The sequence below is a fragment of the Myotis lucifugus genome, unplaced genomic scaffold (genome assembly GCF_000147115.1).
Source record: "Myotis lucifugus unplaced genomic scaffold, Myoluc2.0 scaffold_0, whole genome shotgun sequence".
Taxonomy (NCBI): Eukaryota; Metazoa; Chordata; class Mammalia; order Chiroptera; family Vespertilionidae; genus Myotis; species Myotis lucifugus.
The window spans coordinates 16,639,706-16,666,017 of NW_005871048.1; the positions used below are offsets into that span (position 1 = coordinate 16,639,706).

A 26,312-nucleotide genomic window follows, 5' to 3' on the forward strand; every position below is an offset into this window, starting at 1 on the left:
GAAATGTTGCATGAAGGGAAAAAAGATTCAAGAACCCTTGAGAGTAGACTTTTTTATAATGAAAACAACTGCAAAGTAGTAACTACTGTACCTCTACTGATTAGCTTAGGTAGGCTCTTATATATAGGCACGAGACAGGTTTTTGCCCAGTGACTTTTCCAGACTAAGTTTTTTTTAAAGATAGACCTCCAAAAATATTTTGCTTTCAAAATAGAAAGCACTATTTCACCTAAAATTAGAACCTACTTAGATTTAAATGTTTTTTTTCACAAATAGCAACAATAATTTAAGTTTGTGTCTGATAATACTTTAATTTTAAGACACTTTCCCCTTCCACTTTAAAAAAAATAAATTTATTGGGGTGACATTGGTTAATAAAATTATATAGGTTTCACCTCCCTCTACTTTTAATTTCCTTCTATACTTTAAAAATAATATTGCATAGGATCTATTTTCCCCAACTATGGCAAATTCTAATGATGTTTTCTTAAATTACCCTGCATTACTCTTTAAAGTATGTAATACTTTGACTTGGCTCTGTCTTGAAAAATTTACTAATCTAGAATGGATACATAGTCATCATTTATAAAAGGTGTTTGTTTTTTAGTAATAGTCACTGTATGAAGTATATCAAAACCTAAAGGAAATTGATAAAAAAAATTTAAATAAAATTCTTCTCTATAATCAACATTCTTTATAACAAATTATATGACAACTTTAAAATCTTTTAAATGTTTTTTATAACAACTAACAAAATAAAGTACATAAAAATTATCCTCTGGTTTTAGGTGTTTACCATTAGCTTAATATTGAGATAAACTTCCTAGTAATGTATCAGATTAAAAGGAGAAAACTGTTTCTGCAACAAAATGATTATGAAAATGATTGTCTTTTATTCCACAACAGTGTTCGGCGTACCTGCTGTGTAGCCCAGTCAGTTACTGGGAGAGTAAATGGAGAGTAAATAAGATTCAGCCCATTTATGATTATAAGGGTTACCTCAGAACCATTATAAAGAGTTTGCTTAGATTTGTATCATTTGAACAAATATATTTAGGGATTTCCAATCCCCAAGCCCTCTTCAAAAACTTACTTGGTTTTTACAAATGAGACACCGGGCAGTTCTCACTTGGCCTTTTCTTCCTTTGGTTAGGCTCCATCTACCAAACCTCTTACTGTTTCGGCCAGTTTTTCCTACTTAGCTGTAATGGTTATTTTGTATTTGATCCTAAATATATGTGCTGTAGAGATTTATTTTCAAGGAATGAAAGTGTATTTTTATGTTTTTAATGGAAAAGTTTGGATTAATTGAGAAAACATGCATTTTAATGAGGTTGAGCCTAGAGTTTTAAAGATCAGACTCTTAGGTTTTAATTACACTGCTCGCACTTATCCTGTGTACTGTAATCGAAGTTTCAAACATTCAAACGCACTTTGCAGTATCATCTAAATTACTCATCTCATTGTTCTTGCCATACTCTTTCACTAAGCTAAGTAATAATTGTAATTATATTGGTATAAATCTAGGACTTCCCATCAGATTTAATTATAATTTTAGCACTTAGCTCAGATGGGTTAGTAACCTTTCATATAGAGGGCACTGGGACGCACTAATGCATTTAGCCTATCAATTAGCATCTCTTTCACATCTGTTCATTATTATCCTCTAGCAAATCAGGAGCATTTAGGAACCCCTGCTAAATGCTTGGTCCTGTGTTTGTCAGGGGCACTGAGTCCCTGCTGCTCTCATGGTCTCATGGTTGCTCTCGAGGTGGCATAAGACATAGTGAGAGAGATGATAGTGAGCCATGTAAGGATAAGGGGAGCACAGTCACTTTATTACCCAGGTAATTAGTAAGCACTTTGCACATGTCCTCATTTAATTCCTATTAAATGTAGAGGACTTGCTTGACTTTTCTTTGGCTCTTCTGATGGATGTGTTTTTCTGTCATTGCTGCAATAAAAACTGGTGAAGACAAACAAAAAGCAAATAGCTGATGAGTCAATATTCCTTTTCATAGTTGGGATTCACACACAAGTGATACTTATATGTAAAAATTTTAGTTTTCTTTTTTCAAAACTTACCTAATTATTTTCTTTCATAATTAAAATATGATAGAACCTTTTGATAATATTTTATATATAGTATATGTAAAAAGGATCTGTGTTTAATGCTTTAATAAAAGATTCCTTTGATACTCTTCTCAGATATTAGATATAAGTTTTATCCTGGATTTAAAAGTTTTTAAGACATTCTTTTGAAGTTCAAAAATTTTAAATATGTAGTAATTGACAGTCTTTACTGTTCAGCTCATGGTGCCTTTTAGCATTTCGAGGTTCTTGAATTGATCTGTGTGACTAAGACATGCTGTTCTTTATCTTTGTTTTTCTAAAAGTACTTTTTGTGTGTTGAGAGTTAAACAGCATGATATTTTCTTGTATTCAGAAGGATGGTCTAGTAGTCATTTGACATTTACCATTGCTTTTGAATACAAATACAATATAAGTGGTTTATAAAAAGAAGACACTGACTATTTCTACTAGTGATTTAAATTAAACATCTGGTTTTTATGTCTCTTCTATTCTCTCTGACTCCAAGTTTATTGAACTGTTTATTTGTATTTGATATAAATCTTTTGTTATTTCACATTCAATTTGGTTTTCATTGTTTTGGCACAGAGTCAAAAGCAGCATGCTTTGGATGTAAAAAAAACCCTGATGTGTGAAAAAATTCAATGGTTCTGAGTATTTTATAGTGATATGCTTATAATGGCTCTTTTATTCTTTTTGGCTAATAAGAATTAAGTGAAATCTAATTGATTTTAATAGATCTTTACAAAAGATATTTTTAATATTTAAACTAGCTATCAAAGAGGGAATTAATCTTCCCATTTTCAGTTTTTAGCATTAGTCCTGAAAACAAAGTTCAATCATATGATATATATGCCCATTATCAAATACATGATTCTTTCATTGACAGTAGATCACCCTATCTCGTTATCTGAATTAAGATAACAGTAGAGGATACCAATAAAAGAGAATTCAAAGATTCTCTGACATCCATCAGATAAAGTCACAAACCATAGCACAAGTCAAGCTGGTTGTTAAAGTAAATTATGTTGCCAAGTAGTTGATCTTGCCTAGCTAGAGATTTTTTCTTGTATTTGCAACTTTAAAAAAAGTTACATTTATTGAATATTCTTTAAGGAGTTAATTTGCTGTGCGAATCTTGTGTTTATGTAAAGGAGGCTATGGCATCAGTGGACACTCTAAAATTTGGAGAATTTTAAATCTTAGACTGTTCTGACTAGTTTCTTTCAAGTATAAAATAACATTTGCAATATGTTGGTATTTCACTTTATGTATACTAGTGTTTAAAATAGTAACTATAGATATTTTCTCTTTAAATAAAATTTTTAAGATCACTTGAAGTTGTAAACTTGTGGGCCACAGCTGAGTTCAGTCCACAGAGCTGTTTTGTTTGGCCTATATGATATTTTAAAAATTGAATTATTTGCCAACACTTTAAACATTGGCATAATTCACATGAAAATTGTGAATTTCAGCCTTCTCTGGAAAAGTTGCAGGTCTTGCAACATTGGACGACATTTCCTCATGTCAACAATTTTCCCAGGATGAGGAATGTGCTGTTCTCTTTGGCCATTCTCCATTTCTTCACCATTCCAGCATGATCTATTATTTCATATTATCTGCCTGTCTCCACCCAATCTACGATTCTCCTTTATTAACATTCAGAATGTAGAGATTTTTAGGAATTTCTGATTTTAAATTGAATAGGTTTTAAAATTGAGTCTGATAAAATATATTCAGAGCTAATAGAGTTAATCAGTCTACCTAAATTGTTTCTCCATGATTTCAGACATCAGAACTTTGGCCAACAGGTGCAAGTTACAGGGGAACCGGATTCAGCTTAAAATAAGTTAAAACCTTTATTTTCATTGACTACCTTCCAAAAAGGAGAACTCACTCCCACTTAGGGTTCAAACAGGAGTGTTATAAAAAAAAGTTTCCTGAATTATAAAGAAAGTTGAACTACTTTACTGAGCTCCCTCAACTTCAAGCCTGTGATTTAAAGTGAATTTATCTGCAGTGCTTAGTATTTAACTCATGATTCCTATGTTTATAATATTAAGAAAAATCTTAATAATATTCTTTCTCTTTTGCATTCCTGTGTAGCCCTTTTTAGCCTTTTAGGAATACTCAGGTTGAGGATGGAGAGTGACAGGTTCCTCACCACCCCTTTCAGGGGGATTGACAGCACCCTGGCTCACATAAAACTCAAGATGGCATTCTATAAAGACTTTTCTAACTCCCTTGATCTTCTCTGGGTGTTTATTCTGTTTCTTCTTTTAAATTTCCATCGATTCAATAAAAAACGGTGACATTTAGAAATAAAGTTCAGAGAGGATTTGAGCAGGTGTTGGTGATATAAAGTATTTGCTGAGTGCCCATTGTGTTTTATTTCCAAGAATTGTTTTGGAACATATGCTATATATTGTATTTATAAGTGTTTGAAGACTGGGTGGATAATCTACCATCTTCCTGTGAATGTCATGTCACAATGGACTTCAAATTTTATTTCATTTCAATCCCCTAATATTACTTAATTCTCCTAGAGACTGAGGTTTAAAGATTGCCCAAGGGGGACACACTGTCCATTAAATCAGCAAGCATAGTTGAATTTGAGTTTGAGAATATTTTGTTTTCTGCTAAAGTTATGTGGTCTGGAGGAGAGGAATACTTTTCACCTTGGAGTATTGAATGTGATGTTGGAGCAGTTTTCTCCTATAAGAGCCTGAAAACTAGAAATGAAGAGGCATAAAAAATAATGCCGACCATGGAAGCAGCTCTGTGGTGGAACTTACATGCCTGTGTAGAATGTGGAGCAGTCTGTCTGCATACATTTGGTACCTGATTATGTGGCTGGGCCGCTTAGATGGAGCTTTACTAAAACTGAATTTTACTTATTTCTGTAACCTATTGCATAGTTCTTATGTTCTGTGATATTTATTTATATTTTTGCAAAAATAGTAAGAAATAGATTTTACCAAGTTCTGGGAGGATTGTAGGAACAGAAAGGAGTCTTTCTGAACTAATGACACTTGTTTGAGGTTGGCACACTTTTTAACACTCTTTTATAGTCACAGTTATTTGTAAGACTATCCTCAAAAAATGATATGATGTTGGAGTAGCTATTATTCAGGCTCCCAAACTGTTTACAAAAATGATGTCCTCAAATGCATTTGAAACCATGGTTGTTTTTTGTAGTGCTAGTGAGCTCAGAGTGTATACTTTTTCTCCTTTGGACCAAGGATGATAGCAACAGCTAATAGTAGCTGCCATTTATTCCAACCTGGGCCACAGAATGTGCTAAGTGTTTATATACAATGTTTTATTTAATCTTTACAACAATCCCGAGGAAGAAATTAACCCCATTTTCAAATGAAGGAATTAAGGCTCAGTGAGGTTAGACAGCTCTCTGTAAGTGGTGCAACCAAGCCTGGGATCTGGTTTTGTGTGTCTTCAAAGTCCAGCTTGTAACCAGGCGATGCTCACTGTCTCCCAGTGCCTTGTTCCGCCTCAGACCTGGAGTGACTGAAGGTCCTGATTGGTTCAGGACCACTGCTTCTGTGGAATTCTGTCAGGTTCAGCATTGCTGCTGCTGCTGCTTCCTTCTGTGTTCCAGTGCCCCGATGTGGATGATAAATTATATGGTCATCCTACCTCAGACCTCAGATGATGCTTGAGCATTTTGAACCTCATTAGAATTGTACCTCCTCTTTTCCCTATGGGATATCTGAGAGGGGACACATTTTTGGATATCTTTTTTTAAAAAATATATTTTATTGATTTTTTACAGAGAGGAAGGGAGAGAGATAAATAGTTAGAAACATCGATCAGCTGCCTCCTGCACATCTCCCACCGGGAATGTGCCCGCAACCCAGGTACATGCCCTTGACCGGAATCGAACCTGGGACCCTTCAGTCCGCAGGCCGACGCTCTATCCACTGAGCCAAACCGGTTTCGGCCATTTTTGGATATCTTACTGCATACACCGAGTTGTAGATTTTAAAAAATTAATTTATCATTATTGTTGAAAGTATGACAGATGTCCCCTTTACCCCCTTCATTGACCCCGTCCACCCTTCTCCCGCCCCCTTCACCGCACTATTGTCTGCCCATGGGTTATTAGTTGTAGATTTTTAAAACAACTAATCTTGTAATAATATTAATTTTTTCTCCAACAAACCCTTTTGTAAATACTGTTCATTTCCTTCTAAGTTACTTGAGGAAAAGTAGAAAGTTTTGTGTCTTGTACCATACCTGATTCATAGTTGGAATCAGAAAAAATTTCACAAATGAAATTTGAATGGGTATATAAGCATGTGATGATACTCACTTATTTTTAAAAATTTTACCATATAAAAATGCATTCTGTCAGTTATAGCAAATACTTAACCATTTCAGAGTAAAGAAGAATACTGGGTATATTACTGAGTTAAAAAAAATGGCAGTTAACTTTATTAGAAGTTTTAGTACCTTTGGTAAGAAATAATTGCCATAAATAATATGTATTGTTTTTCTAGTGTATATGGTTTTTCAAAGAACTGATGCTATTTTTCTGTAAAAGGGAAGTTCTTCTGATAAAATGATTCGTGCATTCATCTGCAGGTGAAATTTTTAGTGTTTTCCAAGTAAATGAACTTTTTCATTTTTTGGTATGTAGTGATATTGGTTCTGACATAGGTCCTTTTAATACTTCTAATTGCCTAATATCATTTTTAGGGAAGTATTAATTGGTATACAACACTAGAGTATTTAACCTAGTAAAATCACTTGAAAGGAAGAATTTGTGAGATGTACATGTCTCAGCCTGGTTTGATTTTTACCTCCAACTCTGGAGATGCGTGGAAATTAGATTTGAGTTTGTCTTATTGATTCTCCATGTTCACATTATTTTGTCTTATAGAATAATGTTAATTTGATGGCATTCCTAAGATATAGTAGTAATTTTAAATTTTGGCTTTTGTCTTTGGTTCCTAGTGAGCAAACAGTTATCCAAATAATAATAATAACCAAAAGCTTCTATAGAATCATATTATTGGTATTCTTGGATGTACTACTCTAAATATGTGTTTCTAGGCAATATAAAGATGAGTAACAGATATATTAAGAATTTAGTTGCAGGACTAAAAAACATGTTTTAAGAGTTATAAAATCACCCCACATAACTCCCCTCCTTCCAGTTCCCACCCCACCCTCCGCCCTCACTCCCCACCCACTGTCCTCATCCATAGGTGCACGATTTTTGTCCAGTCTCTTCCCGAATCTCCCATTCCCCTTTCCCCCCCAAGAATAGTCAGTCCATTCCCTTTCTATGTCCCTGATTCATTATAATCACCAGTTCATTCTGTACATCAGATTATTTATTCACTTGATTCTTAGATTCACTTGTTGATAGATGCATGTTTGTTGTTCACAATTTGTATCTTTACCTTTTTCTTCTTCCTCTTCTTAAAGGATACCTTTCAGTATTTCGTATAATACTGGTTTGGTGGTGATGAACTCCTTTAGCTTTTCCTTATCTGTGAAGCTCTTTATCTGACCTTCAATTCTGAATGATAGCTTTGCTGGATAAAGTAGTCTTGGTTGTAGGTTCTTGGTATTCAGCACTTTGAATATTTCTTGCCATTCCCTTCTGGCCAGCAAAGTTTCTGTTGAGAAATCAGCTGACAGTCGTATGGGTATTCCCTTGTAGGTAATTGAGTCTCTTTCTCTTGCTGCTTTTAAGATTCTCTCTTTGTCTTTTGCTCTTGGCATTTTAATTATGATATGTCTTGGTGTGGTCCTCTTTGGATTCCTTTTGTTTGGGGTTCTCTTCGCTTCTTGGACCTGTAAGTCCATTTCTTTCACCAGGTGGGGGAAGTTCTCTGCCATTATTTCTTCAAATAGGTTTTCAATATCTTGCTGTCTCTCATCTTCTGGCACTCCTATTATTCTGATGTTGGTACGCTTGTAGCTGTCCCAGAGGCTCCTTACACTATCTTCACACTTTCGGATTCTTTTTTCATTTTGCTTTTCCAATTGGGTGTTTTTTGTCGAATCTTTGGTTTGATTCTTATACTCGTCTGGTCTGCTATTGGGTATAATATTCTTTATTTCAGTCCGTGTATGCTTACTTTCTAATTTCTTTATCGTAGCATCGAGGGTCTCATTAGTTTTCGTGAGGCTCTGCACAAATTTATGGCAAGCCCTCAAAATTGCGATTCTTAGCTCCATATCCTCCATTTCTGTCATGTTTTTTTTGTCTCCGCATCTTTTATGCTTTCTTGGTGCACCCCCTTGTGGTCTCTGTGCGCAGTCTTGTTCTAGCCAAGCCTTAATTATTGTAGTTAACACTAGAGGGATTTGACCAGCAGACCGATTGGCTGTAGGATTCTGGGGAGGCGCTAGTCCTGCCCTTGCCTGAGGCGATCGGCAAATGTCTGTGCGCAGTGCCTGGGCGGGGCGGGCTCAACAGGGCGGGGGGAGGGAGCAGCTATGGCCGCTCTCAGTCCGTCCCCAGGGGCTCTGCCTCTCTGTCCCAGCAACCGCTGCAAACCTCGGAGGGGCCGTAGCCAGACAGTCCCGCTTCTCCCGTTTGAGTCTGGGTCCCTAGAGACTTGCCCGGATCTGTAGCCCAGAGACTGAGACTCACTCCTGAGTGAAAACGACAACCGCGCCCTCAGCCACCAGCCCGCTTTGCGCGCGCACCGCCGCACCACCGTACCTTTAAATTTTCCACACTGCGCCTCCTCTAAGCCTCGTAATGCTGTTGTTTTTCCTTCTAGTTGAAGAGTCCCTCCTCAGCCAGCCTTCCTGTGGTTCTGGGTGATGTCCGTTCCGTCTTTTAGTTGTATTTTTGAAATGGTTGTTCGAGGCAGCAAACTCCGGTGTTTACCTATGCCGCCATCTTGGTTTCTCCAGATATATTAAGAATTTAGTTGCAGGACTAAAAAACATGTTTTAAGAGTTATAAAATCAGAATTTATGTTCTAGTTATGGGAAAAAATGGGGCACATCTGATATGATGATGAAAGCAGAGCTGTATACGCATGGATCTGGAGGCTTCCTAACCTCAAACCTGTTTTTAAATTGTCAATAATGAAAAAAATCTTGATTTATTGATGAAAATGATAATAGTTTATTGGCTGGACAATTTTACAACCATCTCTGTCTCCCCTACTTTCCCCAGGAGTTGTCTTATTCTTAATCCCTAACCAGAAATGATAATTAAAATAATTCACTGTTGTCAAAATTTTATAATGCATGATAAATGAAGCCCAGTAAATAGTAAAAATATGAGAAAGGTGATTAAATCTGACAATTTTCTTGTAAAAGGCTTGAGATGATAAATATCTCCTGTGATTAGTTATTAATTTAGTGCAAGAGATTTTGCTTCAGCTTAAAATGTTTTATGAACAGTGGCATAAAGAAATATTTTAGAAGATAGGTATACAAATGTTTAACCAGAGGAGAAATTGCTGGAACTTGATTGGTGATAATTAAAAATGGCAGACCTAACATGTGTGTGACTGGCCTATTTTCCATGTGACAGTTCTTTCAGAAATTAAGAAAGAAGACATGAAAACATGAAGAATGACAGAGTACTTTCAGCTTGAACCCCTTTGCAGAATGAAAGGATATATCATTTTTAACTGATAAAATATTTAATTTAATTTCACTGAAGTAGACAAAAGCAAACTTGTTTTATTAAATATTAATTGCTCTGCTAATAATTTCTCTTAAATGAATGTGAGTTCTTTTATATTTAAAGCAAAGATGAAATAATAATGGTGTTTGTAATGAATTGCTGTATCATGTCACTGTTGAGCTGAAGCCATGGTACATCACTTTACTGGTGGCATGTATTGTTGTGTGGCTGCATAATGTTTTGTTTATGAGCCTCTCTCCTTGTAAGGGGGACCAGTGTGTTCATCTCTGGGCCTCTGCCCCCACTTAAGCCCCTGGCAACTTGCTCCGAGTAGTCATTTAATACCTGTGTCTTGAGAGGACTATGCAAGTGCTTTTTTTTTTTTTTGTAGGATATATAAATATGCTTTTAAATATGGCTTGTATTCTGGCTGAAATCCAGGCAATTGGTTCAAATGCTCCCTTCCTCCCAGATTTATTTCTGAATAAAGTTGCTACTTGATAAAGTGAGGATTTCATGTCATTGTCTGGATTCCGTTAGAGCTTGCTTTATGCATTACATGCCATTTATCTGAGAGCCTTAGCCTCATTTTATTTTTTTTAACAATAGATAGGATTTTAATGTTGAATTATTGGGTTTTGTCCTTTTAATAGGGTCTTTGGAATACTTTTAAATGTAGAACTAGAAACTTTACTTGACTTTCATTTATAATGATACCTTATATTAATTAAAAAGTAGCAGAGAAGACAATCACAGCTTTTTTCTGCTTCTTGGTGAGAAAAGTCAGGCTGTATGAGAACCAATATTGCCAAATTTTCTTTAAGTATTTTTGTAGTGGTTCTAAGTGGTACTCTATAAATGCATGCTTAATATTTGGTTATTTGCCACTATGAACTTAAACATACTGATTAAGGCCCAGGTTCACATTAGAACAATTATCTGGTTAATTGCTCTGGTGTGAAAAATAGGCTCAAAAATCATCAGAACATCAAGTTGTGAAAACACTGGCAGGAGTTTCAAAACCACCAAGCATACCTACTGCAAGTCACATCAGCAAAGCAATTAATTTAGGCTAATTGCTTTTCTGTTTATTTGAGATGCACTTTGGAAATGTCTTTTGAAATCCTGGCAATTAAGATTTGTAAGCAGTATAATTATCAAATGTTAGAATAGTCACTATTTTTTCAAAAGTGATAACTATTCCATGTGAACCTATCTATATACTATCTATCATTCATATAGGACTTTGAAGTAATTAAAGCACAATAAGAGGATTTTAGTCATTTACAAGATTTTCTTTAAAATAAGTTGAGTAGATTACATATTATGGGACTGTAGTATGGGGTTATCTTTAATCCCTAGTTATCAATTAGAATTATCTAATTTCATAAGTTCACACTAAGGTGCGCCATCAGAGGAGAAATACCTAACCACCAAAGATGGCACTTTCTCTAGCTGAGTGTGTATTTGGCTTCTCATATAGCTTCTCATAATGTAATTCAGATTTTTAAATGTCTTAAAAACCAGATTAGGCGCACTTCATGTTAATGAAATTTTCTGTCATTCAGAATTATAATTCTGGCAGCACCAGTTTGTCTAAAATTAAAAACTATTTGATTTTCCAACTCTTTCTCAATGAAGCAATGTTGTAACTGATCCTCAGCTGAAAAAAATGGCAAGTTTAGGAATCAGTTCTTCACCGAGTTCTTAATGGAACAATTAGCCATTTCCTAAACTGATTCTCTGTTCGCCCTATTGCCAGGCAGCACGTAGCTCTTTCTTTCACCTCTTTCCTCCCTTAAGGAGCAATTCCTATGCAGTATGTTTAGTGGCATATCCTTCCCCATGAAATTCTCCAAAACAAATAAAGTTTTGGCTCTTGAAGTATATATTTTAGAGACACACATCTTAAAGGAAGTCCTGGTAGCAATTATTATTTTGTGACTTTCTGGGCTGTGACAAGAAATTTAGAAAGGCATTTAAAAAATTTGTTGATACAATAAATTAAAGATATATTTTCAAGTTTTGTTTTAGCATTCCACTGTTTGTTTGGAAAGATAAACATTATTTTCTTTAACTTATTTTTCTTTATCCTTAATTCAGTATGAATGGATCTGGGCCTAACTAGTTAACAGCATCACAAAACTAAATTTTCTCTAAGAATTATTTTCATGGAGAAGAACAAAAGTGTATGTACTTTTTATAATGATATATTTTCTTTACTTCTTTTACAAACTTTGTCGTTTCTAGAAGTGCTTTATATTTGATCCAGATTTCTTGGTGATACTACCTGTTGTGGAGTGTTCAAATAGAAAGTTGCTTATTGAAAGTATCAAAGCATCTGAAAATAAATTTATTGACTAGATCAAATAGAAAAGTGTTGAGGACTCCTAAAACACAGAAAAATAAGGAAACCTAAATGAGAATCAGTCACTGTGTCTGGATGTGGCTTTTATTTTGAAATCTGTCATTGAAGCAGCCTAGCAGTGTTCCTCTAGTTTGGGGAAATACTTTTTGGCCTTCAAAACTTGAATTTGCAATTATTTATATTTGAAAGATGGCATACTTTGTGAAATGTGACATTGCCTGTCATCACATCAAGAGGCAGCATTTGTTTCTCTATCCCCTGGCATCTAGGCTGTCTTTTTGACCTGCTCTGACCAATAGGATGTGGTGAAAATTATGTTGTGAGACTTACAAGCTTTGGCTTCAAGAGGCCTTGCCACTTCTCTTCTGGCCTTTCTGAAATGCTGTTACCACCTGCAGACACCCAGAGTAGTTCTCTCAGAGGGTGAGAGATCACACAGAGACAGAGGTCTAGCCAACAGCCAGGACTACCTGTCGGACATGTGAGGAGTGAGGCCATCTTAGATAATCCAGACTCAGTCAAGCTTTCTGATTCCTGTGGTCCTATGAGTGAAACCAGCAGAACTGCTCAGCTGCGCCCAGTCCAGATTGCTGGCCTGCAGAGCTATGAGCAAATAAGAGCTTTTTTTTTTCAACTACTAAGTTTTGATGTGGTTTGTGATACAGCTGTTGACTGAGTCTAACTTTGTAGCTGCTTTGTGTTGAGAATTTTATATTAAGTTAGGCAAGAGTGTTTTATTCATTATCTCATTTATTTATTTTTATTTTTAATCTTTATTGTTGAAATTATTATATATGTCCCCCCCCCGATTTTCATTATCTCATTTAATTATCACATCAATCTAGTGACATAAGTATCATTACACCCCACTTAATAGATGAGGTAAAATGAGGTTCAGAGAGGTAAAGTATCTTGCTGATTAATGATCACAGCTCATAAGTGCAGAGTCAGGAGTGAATGGAGATCTGCCTGACCTCAAGCTGGTCTATTCAGCTGCCTCTGATAGCTTATTCTATGTTTACAAGTACAGTTGGTTGCAATAAGCAGTTAAACCTACCAAAGGAGTCCACTAAATATAAGTGGTAGCTAAATAGCATAATAATAACATTATAATAAAATAAATATCATTGTATAAAATAAATATTACAATAAAATGACATGTATTGCAGTTTCTTATGTTATTTAATCTTGAATAATCATCTATGGATACAGGGGGAAAGGTACCTCCTCTTCTGGCCTCATAAGCACCTTGAGTCTGAAAGGAATAGTGCAAATACAAGTTTAAGAATACATAAATATAAGGCCTTGAATTTATATGTATTAAAATCAATTGCAGTGTTTTGTAGTATTAAGAATATATCCTTTCCTGTTTTATTGTCGTTAGGGAGAGATGGAATTGAGAAGACTCTTCTTTAGCAGAGTTGTGGCTGAGGCTTAATCACCCTTGTATTTTTGCTGTCAACATCTATATTTTCTATAAATAAGTCTTGGAAGGACATAACTTATATGTCATATAGGCAATAATGGCACCAATACCTACCACAAAAATTCCAAGAATAGAAGTAGAATCTTTTCAAATGTTTTCATTTTGAAATGCATTTATTTTTAATTTTCATGATCACACAGTAACCATATATCAACAAATTAGTTAATACTAGTAAGTGGTTCTGACATCTGTTAACATAGCTCATCTGACCATTTACCACACCAGCACACTAATCAGACCTGCCTCGGGGTTTGTCGCCTGTTAAATAAAGCCTGGGAGCATTTCCTGCATGATTTATTAAGGTATTTTGAGAATTGTTTTCATTTGGGGAAATATAGTTTCCATATGTTTTCCTTTTAACTTAAGTTTAAACTGAATTCTTATTTTTTATTTTGATTAATATTTTTTTCTGCAAATAAGTGACCAGCGTATTTTAGTATGTTGATATTGTATTACACATGAGTGCTTTGTGTGGACATATATCTGGTGAATCTTATTTTATGTTTGGGGTGAGGAGAGAAAGTAAGTTCCATTTTTTCCTTTTAGTTTTAATTTAGACTCAGATGGATTATACATTTCTTATAATGTTACATTGATAACAGCGTAGAAAATAAAACTGCATCTGGGAATTGTGACTTTTCCACAATACTGGGCCCCTAACCAGAAGCTCAGTAAATTCCTGTTGATTGATTAGATGGAAATAAAACCTAGAGAACATAGCTTGTTTTTAAGGTAACAGGAATAAAACAACAACAAAACAAACTGCTCACGTTGGTTAAGAAATAGCACAAGCCAAAATAAGTCAATCAAAAAATTCAAGCTCATTTAATGGGTATAGACATAGCCTTTAAAAAAATGCTTTAGCCCTAACCGGTTTGGCTCAGTGGATAGAGCATCGACCTGCGGACTCAAAGGTCCTAGGTTCGATTCCGGTCAAGGGCATGTACCTTGGTTGCGGGCACATACCCAGTAGGGAGTGTTCAGGAGGCAGCTGATCGATGTTTCTCTCTCATCGATGTTTCTAACTCTCTATCCCTCTCCCTTCCTCTCTGTAAAAAATCAATAAAATGTATTTAAAAAATGCTTTATACATCATTGAATTCTCTAACATAGAGTGGTGGTTTATAAGTGAGGTACATGGATACAGTTTTAGTCTGATTGACAACATGGTAACCTTATTGGATTAAAAAAACAGAATGAAGAAGGCAGGGGGTGAAAAACCCTAGAGAAAGATGGTAGCCTTGCGGCAGTAATTTATTCTGAAAGGGGATGACAAAATATGTCAGGATAACACCCTGGCTTTCATTAATAAACTGTACTAATGACTTTGAAGGGGGAAAAAAAGGACTTCTATAACATTTCTTTCTATTGGTTTATAGACATCTGTGAAATAATGGTCTTTGAAGAAATACATATTACTTGACCATACAGTTAATATTTTGGATATTATAGTCTTAATAGAATTAGAACTGCTTAATAATTTATTTCTTTAAATAGGTGTCCATCTTTCTTTTGTAAGTTTATTCCTAGTACAGAGATCACATTACAGTATAGAGGAGCATTTTTCTTTTCTTTTCTTTTTTTGGCGATCGCTTTGGCAGCCATCCATCCCCAGGTCGGATGTAATAGTGAAGCTTGTTAGAGGCGGAGAAGTGTAGAGTATTATAAAGTGTCACCCAGCAAGCCCTGACAGGCATTTAGACAGCCACAGGGACACTGCTGCCACTCAACAGCCATCTCCCATTTTGAAAACGTAGCTGCTCAGAAAGGAACAAGCTCACATGGTTTTGCTGCACTCCCGCTGCTTATTGTATGCACATAGACTGTACTTGTGTTTCTTTCCCCCGTGACACTAGTTTTCCACTATTTAATTTGAATGGTTGCATTTATCTCTACTAACTTGTCACTGTTAGTTGTACACTGCCTTTCTTTGCACTTGGTATTTAGAATTTGTCATGTCCCACACCGATGGCCTTGAGAGTATGCATAGGGGAGAGCATGGGATTTACTCCGTGGTAACAGGAAATCCTGACATGCACCTCTCTATGTTTTATTAATGTCATATAAGCATTGCTTTCACTTTATTGTTGGGAGAATGGTGTCCTGTAAGCATTTAGGTGGACAAACTGCCTAGGATTAAACCTGGACAATGGTTAATCTTCAAATTGGTTTGTCCTTAGGCACTATACCTGTGTTATTTTGAAAGTTCTATTAAATCTATTATTTCAATGTGCCAATCATATACAGATAAAAATTCCAGGATATACAAAAGATAGATTCTTATCAGTAATGAACTTGAATCATTGATTTCAGTAATCACGATTTGCAAGCTAGCTGTTTTATTATTTTTTTTCTTTAATTTTTATTGGTCTATGCTTGTTGATATTAGAGAGGGGTGAAGGAGGAGAGGGAGGGAGGGAGGGAGGGAGGGAGAGAGAGAGAGAGAGAGAGAGAGAGAGAGAGAGAGAGAGAGAGAGAGAGAGAAAGAGAGAAACATTGATATGAGAAACATCAGTTGCATTCCATACACGCCCCAGCCAAGGATCAAACCTAAAACCTAGGCATGTGTCCTGACCGGAAATCAAACCTTTAACCTTTCAGTGTTTTGGACAATGCTCCAACCAACTGAGCCACACTGGCCAGGGCTAACTAGATCCATTTTGAATAAATATCCCAAGTCTTAGTATAAAACTAGTTTTCTCGGTGTAATCATTAAAAAAAAAAATTCCAAAGAGTAGGCATGTCCTACAGAGTTGTTTGACTTTAAGAATTTGTGCAAATTTCCAAAGACTTCAACTTGGGGAAAAAGCAACAACCTTTGACTTCCTATTTTAAGGGTAACAAGGAGGAAGTTTTTGTTCAATTTCTATTTAATTTGCTGTGCTACTTTTGACATTCAGAAATTATGTCGTTCATGTTGACATAAACATGAAAAGGCGAGTAACTTTGGGATTCAGATCTGAACAGCTCTCACAGGTGAGTATTGTACATGTTGCCTCCATCTCCCCACTCCTTTCTCCCATGACCAGGACGATTTCTAAACAAGAATTCGTTTTTCCACATGCCTTCGTAAAAGGCGTCTTTCTTTACCTTTCTGATCTATTACAGAGCATTTTATTCTCAGGTAATGTTTTCCCCTTTAATTTGTGTCTTCTTCCCTTATTTTAGCTGTTTATTTTACTTTTTTAAAAAGTGTGGTCTCCAATGACATTTTCTCAGGTAATTTCCCCCCTTTTACTTAGATATTCTTCTATTCCTTAAACCAGTGGAATATTTTCTTTTATTGTTGTCAGTATCCCTGATGGCATTTTCATCTGATTCTTGACATATTCATTTTATAATGCATAGCATTGTAAGGAGTTTTTTGGTCAGTGACATTTTAGCAAACACCAGTGGCCACCAGAGAAGGTCAGGGAGACTCACAGCAATGGAATAAACTACCCTGAAAGGCTTCTCCATCATACTAATGAATAGAGCTTTCTTTCTTGTTCCAAACTTTTATCGTTGAGTCATTCACTGTGTCACCTTGGTAAACTTAAGTTCGCTGGTACAAGGCTGGGGTAATGAGAGTGTACCTTAGTGAAATGTTTGGAGGCTTAATCATGTTTCAAAAGCACCTTGAGCATGAATCATTAGTTCATTATAGAATGGTGGCTTGGGTGGTACCATCCATCATGGATGCTTTATCACCATCGCAGCCACACGGTTCCCTGCAAATTGACAGCAAATGTATAAAACTTTTTAAAGACACTAGAAAGTTACTTATTGTTTATTGTGTAGTAACACTGAAGTGTTCACAATTCTCTGAAGAAAATAAGGCAATTACAGGGTACTCATTACTATATATTTTCATAATATTGTTATATTAATATGTAATATATTACATATTTTCATTATTATATGTTTTCAAGATCCCTTAATAAATAGATGCTTTATCTTTGTGAAGTGTTTTTTACTTGCAGTTTTCATCCAAATATATTTTAATGAGTTGCACTTTTCAAAATATTATTACATTATCTACACACACATACAACTGACTAATAGGAGATTAAAGGAAATTCAAAATATTCTAGGAAATAAGGCTCTTATTTTCTAATTTCTAGTAAAATAGAGAAAACTTAATGAAGGAAAATGAACCAGTGACTTGGAGTGTCTATGTAATTCTGAGTTTGATGTAGTCCACAGAACCTGCTTTGGAAGTCATTTGGAAGGACATTGAGTTCTGCTTCCGTCTGTAAGGTCCTGGCTCTTCATCTGTTGTGGATAGTTCTTTTATTTATTTATTTTTTTATTTTGTTACCACGTTTCCCTTCATCTATCATCTGGGTCCATTAGTTAACATATTAAATCACACTCTGACTATCTGACACAATGCTTTTTGTAACTGCAAGATCAGCACTTTCTTGAAGTATGTTTAAAATCAAGTGACTTGTTCTCAGTTTTAAAAAAGGCTACAACACAGCCCCTTAACCTCAGAGCTTGGGCAGGTGTACGAGAGGTCTCAGGTACAGAGAAGTCTCTGGAGTATGTTTCCTGGGAGTGGAGCAGGGAGGGCACAGGGGACTGCTAAAGGGCAGGCAGCCTGAAGCCGGTCCCTGCATCTGTGATTCCCTTTGCTTCATCTTGTTCTGGTTTTCCAGCCTGTGGCTTGCAGGTTTGTTAAAATGCTAATGAGGTCTGTTCTATTTTTATTGGCAGCTCTCCAGATTTGATTATTGATAATGTCTGAATAACAGTGGAATGCAACATCAAAGTGTCACTTCACTCTTTTCCTTCGATTTTTGTTAGTAGAAATATAAATACCACAGTCAGATGGATATATGTACATTTTTTATCTGTATAAAAGTGGGATGTTATCAGAGAACTATCAACTGTTTTGAAATGAGCTTTTATTGGGATGGTGGTGGGTCTCTCACAGGCGCCTTCCTTAGGGATAACCGTGTTTTCAGTAAGTGCCTGTGTATGTTTGTGGGTTTCCATTGTTCTCATTTTCTGGGCTTTGGTATTTTCCGTCTTATACAAACTAACGTGTAGACTAATACACTTCAGAATAACCCACTTGTGACTAGAAAGGGATTGAGCAATTGTCATATTCCTACCTGCTCTTTCTGAAAATTTTAACCACAGACCCTTAGAATGGAAACAAACTTCTGAGAACATCTGGTAAGACTCTTTCATTTGGCAGTTTTGAAACCAAGGTTCGGGGTCATGTGACTTGTGCAGGTTCATGAAGCTGGTGGCCAGGGTGGAGTCTGAACACTGCTTCCCCTTGACTCTAAGGCTGTGGTGTCCCATGATGCTGACCTTTCCCTCACCAAACTAGCCACTTATTTGCCCCAAAATTTATTTTCTTTCATGCCCTAGAACAGACTGGAGTATCTCTGGATTGTAGGCTCTTGTATTTCTTTTATGCCCCTTTGAATGGCAAATTAATAAATTACACATAAGTAGATTTTTAGTAAATATTTTTTTAAAAGATTGAGACTACCTAAAATCCAGCTATCCAGACATTTTCACTGTTTACATTTTGGGAACATCCTTTCAGGAGTATATGTCTGTGTACTTCTCTCTTCCTTCTTTTGGACTTACATTGTGTGTAATATTTTGCAGTGTTTTCATAAGTCAACAATATACTGTGGATTTATTTTTATAAATATAGATCTATGTCACCATTTCTCATGGATTTTTGGTAGGGTTTTAGCACAGTATATTTAACCAATCACTTATTGATAGACATTTTAATTATTTCCAATATTTACTCCTATAAATAATTGCATAATAAACATTCTTATACCTATTGCTTTGCACACTTTTAGTTTTGTCTCCTAAGGATTAAATTTTTGAAATAGAATTTCTGCATGCAAGGGCCTACATATCTAAAATTTTTAAACATAGTGCTTAATTTTCTATAGAGAAGATTATATAGCATGTCTATATCCCTGCAAAAGTGTTTGTCCTTACCTATACCAGCTCTGGATGCTATCATCAACAATTTCGGAGCATTAAGAAATGACTTTAAAGTTGAATAATTGAAAAAAGCTTGGAATAAATTATTTAGGCACAAGTGTATTTTCCACTAAGAGGTAGTTTTGTGTAGCGGTTATAAACACAGGCTCTGGAAATAGGTAGGCAGCCTGGATTTGAATCCTGGCTGTGCTACTTCCTACCTGTTTATTATTGACAAGTTACCTCCCTGTCTTATTTTATTATCTATAAAATAGGGATGGCAGTAGTACTTCATAAAGTTTTGTGTGATTTAAATGTTATTACACAGTTTCTGGCACATAATTAACGACTCAGTACATGCCCCCATAATAATAGTTATTATTATTTCTATCAGTCAGTGAGCATTGATTTCTATCTACAGTTTTCAGTGTGCAATGCTGGAATGTGGGATTTGAAAAGAAACAAAAGACATTGTCGTGATAAAAAAGACCCATCATATACCAGAAGAAATAAGGTATAAGTAAATGAAAGGTTACATAATCAAGTTAAATAACAACACAAAACTACATCCTAAGAACAGACTTGGACTAAAATATTATCAATTACCAAATGGATGGTATATGCATGAAATAGGGTCCCTTTATAATACATGGAAGTTTGCTCTACTGCTTCATATTCTTATTTTCCAACAGGACCAACTCCTTTTGTGGTTTAGGGTGACCCTGTGTCTCAGCTGGTGCAGCCAGTCCTGGTTTGTGCCCGTCCTAACAATTAGATGATAAATTGTATGGTTTCCCTCTTTTCGATTGGTATCTTTTCTGTGGGTGTCATGATGATGATGTGATGTCAAATTTTTGCTTTGGCCAGGGAGCTATTTTGACTATTACTTTTGCTTATTTGTTCTATTTTGGATTAATTTTGTAGTTTAATTTAGAGGACAATCTTATTTCCATTTGCTCAGAGGAAAGCTCATTCTTACCTATCATGTACTGCTTACTATTGTTAGGAGGGAGACTGGAAAAATAGTTTATTGCCAGGTTTTAGGTGATCCAGCATTATTGCATCATGGTAGCTACTTAGACTTTATTTTTCTGAAACCAAAGGGAGAAATATTTCAGGGTGAATTAGGCAGTTAGGTGGAAATTTTTAAATTATAAATAATTCCACTATTTGTTAAGAATTCTAACATTATTTTGCACACAAATGTACTTGTAATGCTAAGCACATTTTGAGCAATGTGTAATTCTTCATATCTTCAGTACAGGTTTTAAAAAACGTTTTAAGGTCCTGCATTGTTGACATCTTAGCCCATTTCCTAATATTTAATTGTCAGTTGAATCTTCTTGTCTATTTTCCTTGCCATTGATGTCACAATGATACATTAAAAGAATTGAGAGTTTACTTTTTGAATTAAATAAATGGTAAAGCAGAATATAAAGGAACTAGAGGCCCAATGCACAAAATTCATGCAAGAGGCTCGGCCCTTGCAGCCCCGGCTTCGTCCGGAAAGTTGTCTGGAGGTCATTTGGCTGTCGGTCTAATTAGCATATTATGCTTTTATTATTATAGATAGAGGTTGACTCTGTGATGGGCCCTGGCAAAAATGAGAAACATTTTAAGCTCTTTTATTATGTGTCGCTTAATTAGATATTATCAAATGTTAGAGAAAAATGCTTGTCACATTTGGATTATTATCTAGGAAATTCAGGCTTAGAATCATAATGGGCCCCGATGACTTTTTTCCTGATCAGATAATAACACTGTAATATTATTGTTTGATTCAATGCAACTTGTATTCCTTTTTATTGATGGGGGGACATTTATGATGTGCCAGACACTTGCTTAATACCTTAGTATTTGCAGCACCTTGTTGAATAAGAAATGGTCTCTTCTCAGGAATAGAACAGAGGGGAGAGGGCTAGTAAGACTAGTGATTGGCCATAGGATTTTCAGAACATCCCTGCATATTATTCCAGAATAAGAGCAGATACCACCAGCACTTAACATAGCTCTGACTCTGCTGGTCACTGTTCTAAGGGCTTTTGCATATATTAATCTAGTGACCTAGTGCATGGATTCATGCACATTGAAAGGAAATTATTTAGAAGGTGGCCGGCGGGGTGGGACTGGGTGAGATGGGCTGGACACACCCTAGAGCCAACCTCCCATGGTCCCTCCCTGTGGCTGCACCTGGGGTGGTGCTGTGGCTTGAAGGTTGTCTGCAGAGTGAGCGGGGTCCCTCCAGTAGGTGGGGTCCCTTGGCCTGGCCTGTGGGAATCAGGCTGAAACCAGCTCTCCAACATCCCCTGAGGCAGTGGTTCTCAATCTTCCTAATGCTGTGACCCTTTAATACAGTTCCTCATGTTGTGGTGACCCCCAACCATAAAATTACTTTCATTGCCACTTTATAACTGTAATTTTGCTACTGTTATGAATCCTAATGTAAATATCTGATATGCAGGATGTATTTTCATTGTTACAAATTGAACATAATTAAAGCATAGTGATTAATCACAAAAACAATATGTAATTATATATGTGTTTTCCGATGGTCTTAGGTGACCCCTGTGAAAGGGTCGTTCGACCCCCAAAGGGGTCTCGACCCACAGATTGAGAACCACTGCCCTGAGGGCTCCAAGGCGCATGAGAATAAGTTGTCCATTGTCACTATTTTCTATTCCAGGTGAACTCTTTAAAGAAGCATTCATGATTCACATGTCTCTTTTGTGTCTCATAAACATTATGAGTCGTTACTTGTGTGAATCAAGATATGTGAGAGAAAATTACTGAGTATGTTTTTATTCATTTACCATGGCCTGGCATGTGGACAGGGCGGTGAGCAGAACATATGTGTTCCCTGCCTTCACAGGGTTTATGGTTTAGCAATATGTACCCCTGACGTAGTCAAAGGATTTCTGAATCATTGTAAGAAACTTTTGCCAGTTTTCATTTTTTTCATTTCTATTCATTCTTTTTAACTCTGTTGAGTATACTGAAATCTTGTTTGCTATTCCTATAATTGAAGGAATTAATTGTCTCTAATTTGCATGTGTGGATAGGTTTTAATTATTGTACATTAAACTTTATATATCCTGGATTTACACATATTGTACTATTACTTCCTTCAGCTGCCTTTTATATACCAGCTTTCATTGCTAGCTGATAAAACATGTCCCTGCCTCTAAGCGTATGAGAAAGGGCTTTCCTCTGGGATTTTTGTCTTTAGTTAGGACATTAAACTAAACATAGAACATATGAAAAGCGATTTTTCTTATTGGTTGCGAACTTTTTCCCAATAGAATGCCAACCTAATTTTACTCTGCATTCTCAAAGCTAATGACTGAGAGCTTTCTTCCGCTACTCTTTTTATCAGAAGCAAGTACTGGTTTGTCTAATTACTGTACTGTAGTTACAATTATAGAGAAAAGGTCAGTCTAGTCATGGTCCATTAACGTAGGGAACGGCTACATTTATAACCACTAAGACCCATTATGTCAATGTAGCGCTGTTCATCACCATGTCCCCCTTTTTCTAGGATATATAAATCTAATCTTGGAGTACAGTACACTCACCCTGCTAAAGGCCTTTGGTGCTGTGGAGAAGAGATTATAGCAAGCAACTTATAATTACAAATTCTTTCACTGTGGCTCATCATGGATTTTAGGGTCTGTATTTTGTAAAACCTGGTTACGGTAACGAGTAGACAGGCACTTCAAGTCCCTGTTGAACCTTTTATTTTTAGGTATTTGGCAAAGTAAAGTAGCCTGTTGAGATTTAGGTTTTCTAACCTTTTTTCTAGTGACTAACAGGGATGTACTATTTAACTAAAATTCTTATTGCAGTCATGTTTCATTTTATATGTAGGAAAAAAAATATATAAGCCTTTTACTATCCTAATGAGAAAATATTCCTGGGATCTTAGTTAACATTGCCATTATAACTTTTATATCTTAATGTAGTATTTAAGGATTTTAATGTAAAAAACACCATGGGTTTAGTACAAGTTAAAAAAATAAGATAGAAATGAAATGTTTGTGTTAATTTCACCCCTTATGAAAAGTCTGAACACTTCTCAGTATTTTTTTTAAAGTATATTTTATTGATTTTTTTACAGAGAGGAAGGGAGAGGGATAGAGAGTTAGAAACATCGATGAGAGAGAAACATTGATCAGCTGCCTCCTGCACACCCCCTACTGGGGATGTGCCAGCAACCAAGGTACATGCCCTTGACCGGAATTGAACCTGGGACCTTTCAGTCCGCAGGCCGACGCTCTATCTACTGAGCCAAACCGGTTAGGGCTCAGTATATTTTTATGTGCTGTGCAGGATGTACCGCACACCACCAGATTTTTATAAATTTGAAGGGTTGTCTTCCTAAGTAATCCTTTTACTTCAGTTGTTATTTGAATCAAATTGCATAGTGTGTGGAATCAAGGAAAAGGAGGTGGGAAAATTGAGTTTGTCTGACTTAGGCTTGTGAGGGATATGAGACCATACCTACAACTCTATATTCTAGAGTAGATTCCTCTACTCACAGTAATTGTTTGTGGGTATTCAGCCAAGGACATTCTGATCTTGATTCTCTGAGTCCTTTACAAATCTAAAAGATGGAACTACTAATGGGGATACTGCTATTTACTTGTTGGGGACCAGGATCTTGGTTCCCCTTTCCTTGTAGGTGTAACTCTGGGGCTTTGGCACTCCCCATAGCTATGTATCTATATATAGCTATATATCTTCTTCCAGATCTTCCACACCCAAGAGAAAATGTAAAACTGAGATTTATCATCTTGAACTCCCTGAACTGAAAGTCATGTTAACCTCACTGAGCCCGGTTAGCTCTAAATCAGCCTGGAGCGGAGACATTCCACGTTACTACACAGTCAGTGACAGTGACTTTGTTTTTGATGCTGTATGAATTAGCTTTTGGATTGAATTGATTTTAGGATCTTTAATCCCCAGTCTGTATATCTTTAATGCCACATTGGAATAGTCCCTAGCTCTGCTCCTTCTGCTTCAGTCTCTACTTACTAATGTTTGAATAAAAATGCCAACTACCCCAATGACCTGTACACACATGCACATGGACATGCACACACACACAAGGTATCAGAAATTGGTTGTGATTCCTTTATAGTTATAGTTATATTTGTAGAAATTTGATGATATCTTAAAATATTATAAGATATAACACTTCCTTTTTGCTTATTAAGCCCTTCTTTCTGAGGTTTATAATTTTCTTATAGGTTCTATATATTTCATTTTAAAATTATTTTTTATGTATTCAGTAATTTTTTTGCTATTGTTAATGTTATTTCAATGTTTTGTAACTGGTTATTATTGGTAAACTAGAGGCCCGTTGCAGGAAGATTCCTGCAAGAATAGGGCTTCCTACGGCTGGAGCGAAGCAGAGAAGGGAGCAAAACCCACTGAGGTGGGCTTAGCTCCCGCCTCCGCTGCCGGCCCGGCTTGTTTTCCTCCCGCCTCTGCCGCCTGGCTTGCTTTGCTCCCAGCTGGTATATGCAAATTAACCGCTATCTTCCCAGCTGGTATATGCAAATTAACCGCTATCTTGGCTATCTTGGTTGGGTTAATTTGCATATAGTCGCTCTGATTGGCTGGTGGGCATAGCAAAGGTACGGTCAGTTAGCATTTTTGTCTTTTTTTTTTTTAAATATATTTTATTGATTTTTTACAGAGAGGAAGAGAGAGAGATAGAGAGTTAGAAACATCGATGAGAGAGAAACATCGATCAGTTGCCTCTTGCACATCCCCCACTGGGGATGTGCCCGCAACCCAGGTACATGCCCTTGTCCGGAATCGAACCTGGGACCCTTCAGTCCGAAGGCCGACGCTCTATCCACTGAGCCAAACCGGCTTCGGCAGCATCTTTGTCTTTTATTAGTGTAGATGAGAGTACACTTTTTGTACATTTTACATTTATTTTTCTATATAAATTTGTAATTGACCATCTTTCTGATTTTTTATTGTTTCTAATAATCTTGCAGTTGATTCTTTTGGATCTTAAAGGTAGACAGTCATGTCATTTGAAAATAATGATAATTGCCATCTTTTCCCCAAAATTTTGCCTTTTATTTTCTTCATATATTTGATTGCATTTTTAGGACATCAAGAGGAAGTTATAGTCTTAAAGCTTAATTTAAAAAATCTACTTCTTGTTTTTTCCTAAACTTTTTGCCTCTTTTTTTAAAAAACATATATATTAAGTGGGGGGGAAAAAGGCAACAAGTATTAATAGAAAGTCACCTTTGCCTGGGAAATTAGGGTTGGAGGGTGGTTTACAGAATTGGTACATTCATTTTGCTTAACATTGAAAAAGCTAAACTGAGGTACACTTTTGTTTTAATTCCTATCAAGCATAAATTATTGGCTTTCAGGGTTTTCTTATCTTTTTCTTAAGCAGCCTGTTAAAATATGGCTCTTTTCAAATAGTGTTGTTATGTAATTTATTTTGTATATAATATACTAAAACTAATAATTCATCTACAGCTTTTAGTGTTTTTTTTTAAGAAAAATGTTGAATTCACTTGTTATTGAGTCTTCATAGAACACAGCAAACATGATCTTTTCAAATAAAAAAGGTTTGAATTAGATATTTTTCATTTTCTCTTAAAAAAACCGAACTTTGTCATGTTTCCACGACTAGATCTATGTAAACCATACATTAGTAGTGATTTAGAATTGTAAAATGTTTATTGACAGGATATATTATAATAAATCTGTGTTATACAACGACATGAATTACTTGGCATGGAAAAGTCTTTGGGGAATAAAAG

At 35.9% G+C, this 26,312-nt stretch overlaps 1 protein-coding gene across 1 annotated transcript in view; it reads left to right on the top strand.

Annotated features, from left to right (window-relative positions):
* Positions 1-26,312, top strand: part of FBXL17 (F-box and leucine rich repeat protein 17) — a 445,268-nt gene that overhangs the window by 149,077 nt on the left and 269,879 nt on the right. The window lies entirely within an intron of this gene.